Genomic DNA, 17,000 nt, shown 5'->3' with positions numbered 1-17,000 from the left:
CTGATTAACTTTGGCTTGAAGTCCACTTCATCTGCTATGAGAATAGAAATCCCTACTTACTTGTGAGATCCATGTAAATGATTCCCATCCTTTAACATTTTATCTTTAGTCTGTGGGATGTATTTGCCTATGAATTGAGTCTCTTAGAGACAGCATATTATTGGGTCCTGTTCTAATACAATCTGCCAGTCTATTTATTTTGATTGATGAATTTAGGCCATTTATATTCGGTGTTATTATTGAGAAATGATTTTTATTTCCTGTCATTCTGGTTTTAATTGGAATTAATTTATCCTTTGATTGACTACTCTTCTAGTATAGTTCTTCCCTTTGCTTGTTTTCATTTTTATTTTTAATTTCTTCTTCATGAAATATTTAATTGAATGTTTTATAGTACAGGATTTCTAGTTGTGAATTTTTTTAACTTTTGTTTATCATAAAAGGTTTTTATTTCATTATGAAATCTGAAGCTTACTTTTCCTGTTTTCATGTTCTTGTTTGCATCTATTTCCTTTCAGAGCTTGGTATATATTATTCCAAGACCACCTAGATTTAAGTGTCTTGAGTTGAGAAATCAGTTGAGATCCAGTTTGGTTTTGCTCTAAATATGAGCTGTTTTTTTTTTCCTCTTGCAGTCTTTAAATTTCTATCCTTATTCTCTATATCAGGCATTTTCATAATGTGCCTTCCTGTGGGTCTGTTGTAATTTTGTATATTTGGGGTCCTGTAAGCCTCCTGTATTTGTTTTTTTCATTTTGTTCTTAAGGTTTGGGAAATTTTCTGATAGTATTTCATTGAAAATATTGTACATTCCTTTGGTTTATATCTCCAATAAGTCTAAATCTCAAATTTGGTCTTTTCAGGTTATCTCATATTTCTTGGAAGTTCTTTTCATGGTCTCTTAATGTCTTTTCTCCATGGTTAACTTTGTTTTAAAATTTATACACACACACACACATATGTATATTCAAGATTATATCTTTCAATATTATGTATTTTTTTATTGCCTAAAACTATATTTTCCAAGTGGTCTAGTCTGGTGGTTATACTTTCCATTGACATTTTATTTTGGTTTATTGTTTCCTTTTGAGGATTTCTGCTCGATTTTTTTTTTCAGAATCTCTCTTTATTGAAGTGATCTTTCACTTCCTGTATTTTATGTTCAAATTAACTACTTACATCAGCCTTTTATCTCTCATATTATTTTAACTATGTATATTCTAAACTCATTCTCCAACATTTTTTCCACTGTGGTGTTGATGGATGATAGTTTGAAGTATTTTTGTTTGTTTGGGGCAATTTGTTCCCTTGCTTTTTCATGTTGTTTATTTGTCTGCCCATCTAACAATATGTATATGAAGCATTAGAGGTTTTATTTTGTGAATTTATAGTATCCCTGAAGGTTTCCAGTACCTCACAATGTAGGAAGAGACAAATAGTAATAATAATAAATGCAGATAATATACAGCATTAAACAAAATTATTTTTATATGACCTCTACAATGTTAATTATCACAATAAATAGAAATGATGTGATCAGTAAATACCCACAGTAAAACAGTAAGTTTTCAATAAGGTTTACAATTTCAATGGTGAACAGAGAGAAAACAGAAGTGATATAGGATGTGAAGATTATGAGGGAGGAGAGAAAATAGAAGTAAAAAATTAAAGAAAGAGTGAAGGAGAGAACAATAGAGATTGGCTGTTAGCAGAATAAAAGAGAGAAATTGAGGGAACCAGATAAGTGAGAGAAAAAATGTATATAAAATAAAAATTAAAAAATAAAAATAAAAGAGTATAAAACAAAACTGAAATATGCTAATCAAATATTCTACTCCTCCAAATACTAATCCATAAAAGATAACTGCCTTCAAAAAATGCTAGAAATGAGAAAATATAAGTATGAATATGTATAACTGTGTATGAACCATTCAGGTCACAACTGAACATAGCAAAAAATAATATAAAAGAATAAAGGAAAATAAAAATTAAAAGGGAAAAGAGAAAAAAGATCTCAATGAAAAGTGAAATATTTATTTCCGTTGGAGTTCAAAAGTTTCTTGGCTTCTGTTTTCAACAGTATTAGGTGGTGTTGCTAGAATGTGAAAAGAAATCCAATAGGCAGAGCTCCTGGAAGTGGGGTATAGGTTTAGATAGGCTCCACTTCTTCCTTATCCAATCTTCAGCCATTGGTCTGAAGATTTTAGATCCTGGGCCCAGCAGTTGCTGGTCCACACTGGGAGACTGCACCCTAGGAGTCTCCCCTGTGTTCCACTTACCTGTCAGAGGAGCCAATCCTTGGTCCCCCTCTGTCACCCACAGACCCAGCATTTCCTGGTCTCTCAGGTTCTGTCTCTGAACTCAATCTCTCCATCCCCACCCTTTTGAATTCCTGGCCTGGTGCTTCTCCCTGAACTAGTCCTACAAGTGCAGCTGGGTGGGTTTCTATAACCTGTGCTCCTCTGTGTAAATCCTCTCCCCATTTGGTTTTCTCCCGTTTGCTTAGACACACTATGTCATGTGGTGTGAGTTTGCCAGACCTGAATTTTAGGCCAACCTGTTGATTGCCAGGAGTGGATTCTCCCAGCTGCTGCCACCCCTGCCTCCTGCCCACCCCTGGCTGCAAGGTGGCTCCTTCTTCTGTCCTCTGCAGGTTGCTGGGAGAGAAGTGGCTTCTTTCTTGCACAAGGATGTTGTGCAGCATGCCTTTCAGGTTGATCCAGCAGTGTCTTTGATTTCCGATCTCTGTGTACCAGACATGCCTCAGGCCTCGCGAAAATGCGGTTCCTTTAATTCCCTTATTATTGTACTTTGTTAGCAGGTGCCACCAGTAGTGGCAGTGATGGCTCTGGGGATTTCTTCTTTTATTATATTCAACCTCTTGATTCCCCAATATGATTTGACTGTCCAGAATTAATTCCCATTACTGCCCCCCAACACACACACCTTTTATTCTTCATCCACCTTTCTGAGAAGCTGCTTGTCAGTTTTCTTGGTTTCGGATCATGGAACAGCCAGGAAAGTGACCACTTCTACTGCACCATCTTGAAAGCCCCCTTCCACACTCTTAAAGGAAGTGTAAATTAATAAAGTTCTGCCTCTATGATGGCAAATTTACTTTTATCTTTATGTTTTAGTTGGCAATATTCAAAATCAGTATGCAAATCCCTGTTTTAAGATTTTTTTGTGGATATTGAGATTATTCAAAGCATACACTGAAGTTTAATATATTTGTTTTATTATTATTAATGACAGCCTGATAAAAAATGAGGTATATTAGTGAATAAGTAGAAGAGTCATAAGAGAACAGTACTTTATAAAAAAGCATAGTAAGATAGAGAATATTTTGTTTTGTTTTAGTTGTGAGAATACAATTATGTACATTCATCTCATCAGTGATATTGAATGGAAGTATGCATGAGTGTGTGTTTGCTTGGATGTCTCCTGACCTTGAATACACTGAATCTCCAGGTATAAAGTGCCCAATGAGTGTCTGAAGTGGTAAAAAAGTTTGAATGAATGAATTCGGTATTTACAAAGCTCAGGTGCAACTGTATACTTTATGACTTAGCTGAAGTCCCATCCACATGAAGGAGGAGGAACAAAGCATTGATAATTTCATTAAATTGTCTTTGTATATTTCTGTATCTTTGGGTTTATATTTAGGTTCCTATTTCTTAATGAAAGAATATTTTAATTGAAAGAGCTAAACATCTTTATGTGAATTCTTTTTCTGTGTGTTGCATTTGATAGGCATTTAACCTCTGGGTCTTCTTTCTATTATCAAAAGCTATGTGAATTACCTTTTCATGTTCTTTCAAAAAATTAACCTAAAATATATAGGTTTTTTTATGCATTGGTTGACAGTATTCATCTTTTCTAAAAATCTCCTAGACTTCTTGAAAGTTCAAAATAACTCAAATTAACTTTATCCAATGAAAATTCCCTGTAGATATTTAATTTCACCCAGACGAAATGGCAAATCTCATGCCATCAATAAATTAGAGGTGGAAAAAGAGTATTCCACATTATTACATTCATTCAAGGAGCAAGGTGGGGTGGGAGTAGCTGACAGCACATTATTTGCTATAAAATTTATCTTACAATGACACTTGGAAAAACCTCCAATGCGCCTGCTAAATTGTCATGTGTCAGGGTGACTTTTTTTTAAAAAAATATTTTTAGCTTTTCTCTAAAGTGAAGAGTATGAATGTATAAATTAGTCAGTCTGATTGACACATACAGAGTGAAAAGCAAGGAGTTCTGGGGACATGACAGTGGGTCTGAAAAGGCAAACCTGGGTTTTAGATACTATAGCCTGTATTCAGTTCCATACCCTGCCATTTAATAGCCATACAAACACAGATAAAAGTTCTGGGCACATAATAGGTACTCATTTAATGTGAATTCTCATATTTCATTATCTGACATTTCAGGGAATTTGATCAAAACCTCCTTTTCAGACCTTATCATTTGGTTTAATCTGTAGCAGGACAATCTATTGGAAATGTTTGGACAAATTGTGCTTTATAGTAATATTAACTTGCTATTGTTTTTATAAAATTTAATAATCCCTCCAAAATATATGCTGAACCCAGATTCTTTTCTGGTTTCTTGCAGGCATGTTTTCCCCCTCTTATATCCAGCAGATATAATTTTCTAAGAGGAAAGAGTTATTTTACTGTATTCTTTTTAATGCTTTCTACAACACCTCTGGCATAGTACTGAAAACACACAGTACTTGTAGTTGTTGAATAAAAGCACTTTCAAGTAAGAAAAGATCCTAATATAAAACTTTAAAAATACCTGGAGGGCACCATGACCCATTAGAAGACCTGAGCTCTCTGTCTCTCTTGTTAACTTATTTTCTATCTTTGAATTGTGAATCTATTCCCCACCCCACCTCTTAGGCTAGAAAGAATTATGATGCCTTCACAGTCACCCTGGTCCCCTGTATCTGAGTATGGAACTTAATGCACCTACTCCTTCTGATTCAGGGAACATTCAGCTTTAGTCCTTTTGCTTCGGTTTCAAATGTATTCTCTTACACTCTGGAAGAAGTCATGCATGCCATTTAGGCTCAGGTATCTCTGACGGTCAGACACTGAGATGACTCCTTCAACCCTTTCACTTACCATTAAGAACAATTTCCTTTTGCTGTCTTCATGTGTCTTCCTCATCCACAATAAATACATGAAATATGCAAATAGACAGATAAAATATGCTAATGACTCACTCACTCATTATCAACCTCTTTTGTGTCGTTCCTTCCTCTAAGCTTCTGCTTATGTTGTGTTGAGTGATTTTTTTTTCTTCTGTTAGATTCCTGGATTCCAATATTTGTCTCTACCCTTAACTTTGACATATCATTAATCTTGTGGCTTATACCGTATATACAGCAACTACCCACACGTGTATTATCTAGCCTCTTATTTCCATTGATCTCCAGATTCATGAATGCAACTTCCTATTCCCTACTCATGATCTCCATACACCTAAGAATTCAATTGTCCAACAATACAGCTGTGATTCAATTTTCTCTATACTTTCTCCTTCCACAGGTCTCTCCATCTTACTAAATGGCTTTGTCTTTTCTTTTGTCCAGATAAAAGTCTTTGGAGTCTGTCTTAACTTTTCTCACCCTATCCATTATTAAATATGTCATCTCTACTTTCCAACCACTCTTACCTCCTTCATCTGAACCACTGCTTTTTACATTTTTATGGCTGCATAACAAATTAACACTGTGTGTAGCTTAAAGCAACATACATTTATTATCTCTCAGTTTTGTAGGTCAGGAGTCTAGTCATGACTCAACTAAGTTATCTGCTTCAGGATACTGAGGATATTCTGCAGGATACTGTCTAGGATTGTTGTCATGGTGGCAGGCTCTTCTGAGGTTGGACTGGGGAAAGACTTTCTTCAAGTCTCTTTGTGTTATTCAGTTTCATACTGGAGGCTGCCCTCAGCAACTTGAGACCTCTTATTGATTCTTGTTACAGGGCTCTTCCAACATGGCCACTGACATCATGGCAGCTCACTTCTTCATGGCTGATGAAGGACAGTCTCTCCAGTCTCTAATGGATTTACCATCAAGGTGAAGTCTGATTTATGTGGGTAGGTGCCCTGTCACCTTTGTCATATCATCTATCTAATTATGGGGTTGACATCTCCTTATCTTTACTGTTATGTTGGTTAGAAGCTAGGTCCCACACCCAAGGGGAAGAGGAGGGACCAAGGATCACCAGGAGTCATCCATAAGATGATAGATAGATAAAAAATCTGTAAGATGATAGACAGATAAAAATTAGCATATTTTATCTATTGCATGTCTCCCACCACTGATATCTTTTTTCCTGAATTTTTGAAATAGCTTACTGACCCCTTTTTATACTCCTGCTCTTATTCAACAACTACAATGATCTTTAAAAAACTAAGCCATATGATATCCAGGGCTTATAGCTTGAATAGCTTCCCACTTCAGTCACATAGTAAAAGTGGATGTTTGTTTAAGGTCATACAAGAGCTGAACTTCTGCCTCTCTTATTGTGCCTTCAGAGGGACCTGGCCATTCCCTGAATGGAGTACCCTGTCAATATCTATTACTGTTACCTTTTTCAAGTCTTTGCTTGAACATTACCCTCTCAGTAAGGCCTTATGGAAAACACTACCACCTATTTAAAACTGTGACCTATTCTTCCTTTCCCCACTCAGCTATTCCTTTTTAAATTTTATTTTTACTCTATTTTCCTCCTTTGTACTTGTCACTAATCTCACATATAAATTTCAACATTAAATCTTAAAGCATGTGTCACAAGAGCTGTTCTTTTCCCTGCCGTATCTGTAGCACTGAGATGGTACCCCATAGCAGACATAGAGCAAATACATAATGAATAAGTGAATGGATACATCTCAGTCAAGCCTTGATTCTTCCATTTAGACTTCTTATTTCTTAAACCCATCGACATATCTCACATCATAAAAATTCTATTGTAATCATTTTCTGTAATCATTTTCGCTTTTCTACAAATTCATAAGTATCTGTATATACTTAATATATATAAAATACACACATGTATGCATACTCATATATACATATATGTACACATATATACACACATTCATGGTTTATTTCTGTATTGATTTTTTTGGATTCTTAAGAGTTGAAACAATAGCTTAGATTTTAGGATGGGTTTTTTTGTTCTTCCGTAATTATTTGTCAATTGGTTTTGAAACATATGTATTGAGGACTTGTTGAGTGATATTTTAATGCACAATCATATGAATTTTGTAGACATCCATCCTGTTTGGTTATCATAAAAAAACTAAACATTTGCTTTAATCTTTGCTTAAAGAGGCTTACTCAGATAGGACTCTAGTTGACCTAATTGACAGGTCAAGAGTTTTTGTACTATATAGTAATCACACCCCAAAATTCCCAACACCCTGTCATCCCTCCTTCCAAGCCCTCTTTAATGTCTGTCTGTTTGGTTTTGATACTACATATTAGATTGCATTATTTGAGGTTTGATATCAGTGGAGTCCTACAGTATGCATAGTTCTTTCTGGTTTCATTTACTCAACAAAATTATTTTGATTTGTTGGGTGAATCAACTTTTGATTGCTGTGTGACATTCATGATATAAATATACCACAGATTGTTTTTCCATTCACTTGTTGACAGACATTTGAGTTTTTTCAGTTTTTTTTCCTTTTACTAATAGCTGTTCCATTCATTTGTGTATTTGTGTATAAATCTTTCATAGACATAAGTCAAACTGCTTTCTAAAATGTACCATTGTATATCTTTACCAGCAGTGTATGAGAATGCCAATTACTTCATATCTTCTCCAACACTTGATTTTGATAGTCTTTTTAATTATACACATTATAATAGGTATAAAGTAGAATTTTTTTATATTAATTTGCATTTTCTTAATTAGTAATTATGTTAAACATAATTTTATCTGCCTGTTTGATGTCTGCATATCATTTTTGGTGAAATATCTTTTTAAAGTTTTTGCACATTGAATTTTGAGGGTTCTTTATATATTCTGGATACAAATCCTTTATAAAATATATTCTTTGCAAATATTTTATTTCCAGTCAGAGATTGGCTTTTCATTTTCTTAACAATGTCATTGAGGAGTAAGAAGTTTTAATTTTGATAAGTTTCAATTCATCAATTTAATATTTTTAAAGTCGTGTTTCTGTATCAGAATGTTTTTCATCTTAAAATGACACAACAAATTTAAGAATCTCTAATTTCTTTAAGATATATTTTAACATAGAAATATGCAAAAGAACAACAATTAACTTATAGTTCCATAGGTTTTTCATGTGCCAAATTTCATTCCACTTGATTAGCATATGTGTACCTAATTTTAAACAGTTTATCACTTATACACATGAGTATATCCCTAGGCCAATGTTTCTTGACTTTGATACTACTGACATTTTGTACTATTCAAGTATTCTAGGATATTTAGCATCCTTGACCTTTCTCCACTAGGGTCTAGTAAAAAATTCCAGTTGTAACAATAAAAAATGTCATTGGACATTACTAAATATCACCTTTGGGACAAAGATCTTCCCCATTTAAGAACTACTTTTTAATTTTGTTGTACTAATTTTAGTTTTATTATACTAATGAGCTGATTCTGACTGCGCTATGCCAACTGGTTGATACTTAAGCCTTATGATAAATCCAGTAAAATAATACCCTTCCTTTCTCATTTGATATCGATGTATCAAGAGAGATAGATGCCTTTCCCTTTCAAACACACATCCACACCTGATTAAGCTTGTGCAAATGGCCCTAAAACTACACATGAAATTATTCTTTAGTGGTATCCCTTTCATATTCTCTAATGGTGCTGGATACAGGAAATACATGTGAGTCCCTTTCCTATGATGAAGACAAGGAATTAGGTATTCTATTACTCCTAATTCTGGAGGTAGTGATTTTCTACCTAAGAAGAATTACCTGCCTCTTTTGTTTTCCATCAGTAGTTACATTCCAAATTAATTTGCTTATGACTTTTTCTACCCTTTTGTTCCAGCTAGAATATATTGGCTGTCAGTTATACTGACCCCTAATAAATAAAAATTATGTAGAAATAATACAGGCAATTTAGAGAGTAAGGAGAGAAGGAGAGGCAGGAAAATACTTACGTAATAAGCTCCATCATGGATATCTGAGATGTTCCTTTGTTTATGATGTCCATTGTAAATAATTTAAAACATCACCACTCTGGGCACGGACTTGGTTTACTTAGACGTGAATTCCAACCCTAACTCTGGGGTCACTGCTGCTGAACTGGAAATCTCCTGTCAATCAACAGCCGCCTGCACTGCTACCGCCATTGCTGTCTCTGATTCAGCTGCTGCCAGCCTGAGGTTGCCTGGAGGTCTTCTTTTCTAGGTGCTGCTTCCACAGAAGAAACCGCTGGATCAAAGATTTAGGCACTAGAACAGAGACCCTGCACCTAATAAAAGAAAAAATAGCCCCAAATTGTCACCACCTTGGCCTAGGATCTGACTTCCTTAACAAGACTCCTAAAGCACTAGAAGTGAAAATCAAGAATCAATAAATGGGATGAATTCAAATTAAAAAGCTTCTTCTCAGCAAAGGAAACAATATCATAAGGAGAAAGCATACAGAATGGGAGAAAATATTTACCACATGCACCTCCAATAAAGCATTAATCTCTAGGATATATAAAGAACTCAAAAAACTTAACACCAAAAAAAAAAAAAACCCCAAAAACCAAATAATCCAATCAATAAATGGGCAAAGAACTAAACAGGTACTTCACAGAAGAAGAAATACAATTGGTCAACAAACATATGAAAAAGGGTTCAACATCTCTAGCAATTAGAAAAATGCAAATCAAAACTACTCTTAAGATTTCATCTCACTCCTGTCAGAATGGCAATCATCAAGAATACAGTGAACAATAGATGTTGGCGAGGATGTGGTGAAAAAGGTTCACTTTGTGGGAGTGCAAATTGGTTCAACCACTATGGAAAGCAGTATGGAGATTCCTCGGAAAATTGAGAATGGAACCACCATTTGACCCAGCTATCTCAATCCTTGGTTTATACCCAAAGGACTTAAAATCAGCATACTAGAGTGACACAGCCACATCAATGTTTATAGCAGCTCAATTCACAATAGCTAGACTGTTGAACCAACCTAGGTGTCCCTCAATAGATAAATGGATAAAGAAAATGTGAGATATATATATATTCAATGGGAATATTACTCATGTTCAAAGAAGATTAAAAATATGGCATTTGCCAGTGGTTGGAGTTGGATAATATCATGCTCAGCAAAATAAGCCAATCCTACAAAACCAAAGGCTGAATGTCTTCTGTAGTATGCGGATGCTAGTTCACAATAAGATGGGGGACACTAGGGAAGAATAGCATTACCTTAGATTAGGTAGTGGGAAGTGACGGGAGGGGAGGGGATGGGATGTGGGGATAGCAAGGATAGCAGAATGAAACAGACATTTTTACTGTATGTATATATGTGACCACATGAGCAATATGATTCTGCAACGTGTACACTCAGAAAAATGAGAAATTATATCCCATCTGTGTATGATATCAAAGTGCATAAATGCTTCCTACTGTCATGTATAACTAATTAAAACAAATAAAACACTTTAAAAATCACCACTTCTCATTTTATACCATAATTTTGAGCACATAACTTAGTATTTTGAAGAATTTGCATTTCTCCACTGCTGGGGTTGCCTTGGAGAGCATTCAGGGTATATGATTATATAACAAAGAGATGATATTTCCACCATTCTACAGGTTTCAGAGAACAGTTGATTTTCCTGTGGTAGCTTGTAAAAATATAGATACAAACTTTTTTTTTTCACTTTGGGAATGCAGATTTATAAGTGACACAGGATGGAGGGTACACACAAGACAGATGCCAATGATGTGATGAAATTGGAAAAGGAGTCCAGATGAAGCTACTGACTAAGAACAAACATCCCCTTCTGGCCAAAGAGTTCCATGAAAAAATTATGATTGTGGTTAAAGGAGCTCAAAAGGAAGATGATTAGAGGTTTTGCATGAAACTCTTCTTGGGCTTAAAATTCCCACCAAGCATTTTGTTGTCAGTATTAACTAGAGTTGCTATGTGCAGTAGTGACAGCCAGGCCCTTCTGAAATAATAAATTTGGTGGCTAACCACTTATTTTCAGGGCAGGGAAGCAAGTGAATGGTGCTTTTAAGCCTTTCTGTCACCAACAGGCATCACATTATTTTACTGTGTGAGCCCATTGTAATTCGCCCAAATTACAAGGCAAGATGCTGGAGGAAGTCATTTTATTGTAACATCATGCTGAATGTGGGATGATGTTTTCCAACTCAGGCTGAGAAAGTTGGAGAAGAATGGTGATTAAATGCTGGGAGTCATGGAGAATGTGATCTGATTCTACAGCCTGGCAGAATTCAGAACGGTGGTGTCAGTCCTCAGTCCTTTCTTGGATTAGGTTTTTTTATTCCTGTCTCTGGGGCAGAGGGATGCTATTTAATTCTTTTCTTTTCACCTCTATTCAATGTATCAAAGAATGTAAATTTGTTTTAAAATGTTGTTCTCTCTCTTGGGTTCTAATTTTCCCCCTTCACTTTGTCTCTTTACTACCCCATCATTTCCCCTTCTCTGCTTCTCTCTGCAATGTGTCCCTTTATTCCCCTGAGCTCTTCCTCCCTTGATTTCTTGCAGTGTCACGATTGGAAGTTGGAACAAAGACATTAGGGAAGTGTTTTAGTCAGCTTTTGAGTCACTGTGACCAATATACTTGATGAGAACCAGATAGAGGAGGAAGAGTTTATTTTGACTCATGATTTCCGAGGTTCAGTCCCTGGTTGTTTGGTACTGTATCTCTGGGTGCAAGGTGAGGCAGGACATCATGGCAGAAGATCTTTGTGGAGGAAAGCAGCTGACAGACAACATGGCAACCAGGAAACAAAAAGAGAGCTGCACTCACCAGGGACAAACCTGCTTCCTCCAGCCACACCCTACCTGCCTGCAGTTACTGCTCTGTTAATCCATATCAGTTGACTAATTCACCGATTAGGACTCACCTCTCATAATCTAATCATTTCACCTCTGAAATTTTTGCATTATCTCACATATGAGCTTTTGGGAGATACCTCTTATCCAAACCATAACAGAAAGCAAGATTCTGTTGCTGTTCTAAGGAATTAGCTACATACATCTCAAAAGTAGTGTTGATGGTTCCTCTGGTTAGATGCTTTGCATTATTGTTTCTAAGGGAGTTTTCTAATTACCCAAAGTAGTATTGTTTAGGTCTCAGGGTTCACCAAGGGGAAATCATTAGTCATTTACTACCATGAAAAGTGAGAAATGAATGCACTTACTTTTTAATTCTTATTTAGTAAACAGGGATAGGCTTTTTATTTTGGAATAAATAGGTCAAATGCTTCAAAATAGCATGTTTGGTCCACCAAATTACTTGTTATAAGCAAGGATGCTAATTTGTTTCAGTGAAGCTGTATAGAGTAAGTAATAAAAATGGTATCTGTTTCTCTTACTAAATGAAGACAGTGTATTGTAGCTGGCAGAAGCATAGGTCCCTCCTACATCTGTGACCCCTGGCATGCAACTAAAACACTCCAGGGCTCATTTTTCTCAGATAGCATAGATATAATAGCCCTTTCCTTGCAAGTTAACAAGATTAAACAGAGTAATGCATATAAGACAGACTACTCTCTATGCACATGAATTAGAACTGCTTATTTTTGTTTCTGTCAGTTGTAATTAGTGTACCTTATTTAAACTTCCTGTGCCTATGGTTATTCATTTATAAAGTAGGGGTTGTTTTCAAGAATGAATGAATTAGTTTACATTAAGTACTTAGGCTTCTGGCACATGGGGGAATCATAAATGTATTAGTGATGCTATCTTTTTCTAAAAAGTACTTTTACTATAAAATATGAGAACACAAAGAAAAATTGACTTCCATGATAACTCTTCTCGTGTATGGTTTCTTTACTCAACTCTATATTTGTAAGGTTTATCCATGTTTTTACATATAGCTACTGTCTGTTCATTCTCATTGTTCTTACAGTGTTCTATTGAATGAGTGTATTTAAGTTGCCCAATCAAATGTAGATGGATATTTGGCTCAAGTCCAGCTTCTGGCTGTGAATAATGAGGCTGCTATGAAAATCCTTTCATCTCTCTTGCTGCTTGTGAATGCATCTCAGTTGAGAGTATACATAGGGATGAAATTGCTGGGTCCAGAGGGTGACTCTTCAGCTGTTGACTAGGTAATGCCCAACTTCATGAGAGTTCTCATTTCTCTTCATCCTTGCCAGAACTTACTTGATCTTTTTCAATTGGACATTTTGGTGGGTATGCAGTGATATGTTATTATGTCTTTAATTTGTATTTATTGATGTTTAATAAAGAGGACCAAATTTTCATTTATCTGTTGGCCACTTGTATATAGTCTAGGTATGGTGTCTCCATTCTGCATTTAACTTCCTTTATTGATACTATGAATTACAAATACTATCTTCATTCTAGGACCTAATTTTCAACTCTTGATGATCTTGGAAAAAAATAATTTTAATTAAGTAAAAACGATCAATCTTCATCTTTGTGGCTAGTGGTTTTATTTTTCTATTAAAAACAAGAACAAAAAAATGTTTTCATTTTCTGAAGACTTCATAGTATTCTCTTCTAAAAGCTTCGTCATTTTGGTGTAAAATCTACCTTGTGTTGATTTATTTCTTATGGTTGAAGGGAGGAATAAGGTTACATTTTCTTCTTATATGGATCTCCAATTGTTCCACTGTCATTTATTGAGGAGACCCTCCTTTCCTGATGTCTCTACAGCATCACTTTTGCCATCTACCAGGGAAGAGTCCATGTCTCTATGTCTGTTACTATTATCTTTTTCCCCATTGATCTATTTTCTTTCTTTCTGTCAACACCATAATGTTTTAAAAATTGCCACTTTATATAAAGTAGCACTTTATTAAAAATGCCAATGCCAGTCATTTTGTTTTAAGGCTTTTGATATCAGTGGTTTTCAAAGTGTGTCTGAGTTATATGAAGTCCCCAAAACCTTTCAGGAAGCCCATAATTCTCTTTTCCAAGCACTTATATGTGTGAGGCTGGATTTTACTCATATTTCAACACCATAGCATATGCAACAGATTTAGTTCAGTCTTCTATTAAGTCTAGATTTTAAAGAAGGGCAAAAATGCAAACAAGGTCATGGTTTTTTACTAATTATTTTTCTTTTGGAAAGTGCAGCATTTTTTATATGTTGAAATTCACCATGGTAAAATGTAATATACTCAGTATTATTACCTTAAAATGATTTATTTTACTTATAAATATTTTAAAAATTTTAAATATGTCCTATGTTCCATGTTTAATACAACAAATATCCAATGAACATTGTTCATGTAAATTAAAATTTTTGGAGGTCCTCAATAATTTTTAAGAGCAAACATTTGAAAACAGTCTAGGTTATTCTTTTTTATTGATTTAAAAAATGAATAAATTACAATTCTTATTACACATATATACCACAATTTTTCATATCTCTGTTTGTATATCAAGTATGTTGACACCCAATTAAAGTCTTCATACATGTACTTTGGATAATGATGTCTATCACAAACCACCATCCTTGCTAATCCCCTGCTCCCCCTTTCCCTTCCATCCCTCTTCCCTGTCTAGAATTCATCTATTCCCCCTCCCTACCCCACTATGAGTCAGCCTCCTTATATCAGAGAAAACACTCGGCATTTGTTTTTTGGGGATTGGCTAACTTCACTTAGCATTATCTTCTCCAATGCCATTCTAGGTTATTGATCTTTTGCATTTTCATATTATTATTTCACGTTATAGAAGCAGCTTGTCCCATCAAACAAAAACAAGCATCTATTACAATTTTCATTTTGACTGCATTTAGTTTATTGGTCAATTTTGAGGGATTGATTTTTTTTTTTTCTTAAAGTCTTCTGGTCAATTAAAATGTAGAAATCAGGAGGTTCCTCAAAAAGCATGGTAGACATGGAACCTCCATATGACCCAGCTATACCACTCCTCAGTATTTATCCTGAAGAATTAAAGCCATCATACCTGACTATTAATCAGAAATCCTTATTTTATTACCATGTTATATGATTAATTATAGAAAAATACACTTTTATAAGTATAAAAGGCATTACCAGGACTAAGGGTGTGGCTCAGTGGTACAGCACTTGCGTAGCATGCATGAGGCACTGGGTTTGATCCTCAGCACCACATTAAAAAAGTATGTAAATAAAATAAAGGTATTGTGTGCATCTACAACTAAAAATATTTAAGAAAGACATTACCAAAGGACTAAATTAAGAATTCTTATTTTTTTAGTAGACAAATAGGAAATCCAGAGAAGGGAAACAACTTTCCCCAATCACGTGGTTTTTGTTGGACAGAAGAAATGTATCCATGTCTCTTCCTACTTGCTCTTATAATCCCAAAACTTACCATTTAGCAAGAACTGATTTCCTGGCTTGGCAGAAGATTTAATACATGTGTACTGCTCAGTCTTATTGTGGGAGGGGGAAAAAAAAGCAAAATGGAACTTATGAAATAATTGCTAAAGTAGGAAAAAGAATCTACCAGTTTCTCATTTCCTTTGATGTTTGAATTTGCAGAATGACCTTTGAGATCAAAGAAATAAAAGATATATTCTAGTGTTACCGTGTGTGGAGGAGGCAGGATCAGGCTTGTGGCAATAATATGAAGTTCTGAGGCCTTAAAGGTTTTCTTCATCAATTATCTGAGAAAAGTTCTGTTGTTTGTTCTGAACAAAATGAAGCGATGGGCTGCAGGAACAGAATAAAAATATCTAACTCCTGGGAACTGCTCAAGATATTCCCAATAACCTTTATGCTGGCACAGTAGAAGGTATCAGCATTCCTGGGTACTTTGTTTGACTTCTTTTTTTCCCATTGAAACCATCTCTGGATTCTCTCTTATGTTTGTCTCTCTCTTTTTTCCTACCAATCTCTTCATTTACCTACTCAACTCATCCTCGGAATCCATTGTGACTTCTCATCTTCATTACTGCAAACTCCTTGCTCACATTTCAAGTCTGTTGCCTTCTCAAACTTGATCTTTCAAAACTCCTCCTGAAAAACTCTTCCCCTAACAGTTTGTTTTTCTGAAGAACAGAGAGAAGATCACTGGAGTTTCTAAGAGCTATGTCACAGCTCTCAAATGTCTTTATCTCCTGGAATTTTTTTCCCCTCTCAGTTATCTAAATAGCAAGCAAGAAAAAAAATACAGCTTTAAGCCAACTAGAAACTTCCATGATGAATGCTATGTGATAAAGAAAATCCTGTTTCCTAAGGCATCATATAAAATGAGTAATCTTTATATCCTCATTAGCAAGTGCATAGTAAAATTTCAAGGTGATTGTATCTGTATGCAAATATATCAAGAGTGTTTCTTTTGAAATCTGTTCCAGAAGTAGTTATATATTGAATTCTGAGTGTCTATATCTTTTCTTTTTATATTTATCTTTTCTTCTTAAATAGCATTGGTAATTGCACTAAGGTAACGGTGAAGAATGAGATTTGGGTTTTTTTTTCTTTCTTCTTCTTAACATTAGCTAGGCAGTAACATTGGGTATATTGAAAATAGTAATATTTTGTGTAATATATGCATTGTTTCTCATATCGTTTGGTCAAGTTACTGGTAACATTTCTGTGGGTATCATGCAGAGGTTTGCCATTCAATTATCACATAAAGAAGCAATGCCTTCCTGAAGAGTAAGACATAAAAGCAAAAAAGCTAGTAGATTTTATTGTTCATATCTTCTCACCAGTTGCGTATTTTATGTGTAAAAATAAATTTCATATCTATATCTATCTATCTATCTATATCTATCTATCTATCTATCATCTATCTATCTATTCCTTTCCTAATTTGGGACACAGAT

Source organism: Marmota flaviventris, chromosome 14, assembly GCF_047511675.1.
Source record: "Marmota flaviventris isolate mMarFla1 chromosome 14, mMarFla1.hap1, whole genome shotgun sequence".
Lineage (NCBI taxonomy): Eukaryota > Metazoa > Chordata > Mammalia > Rodentia > Sciuridae > Marmota > Marmota flaviventris.
This window is presented reverse-complemented; position numbering follows the sequence as displayed.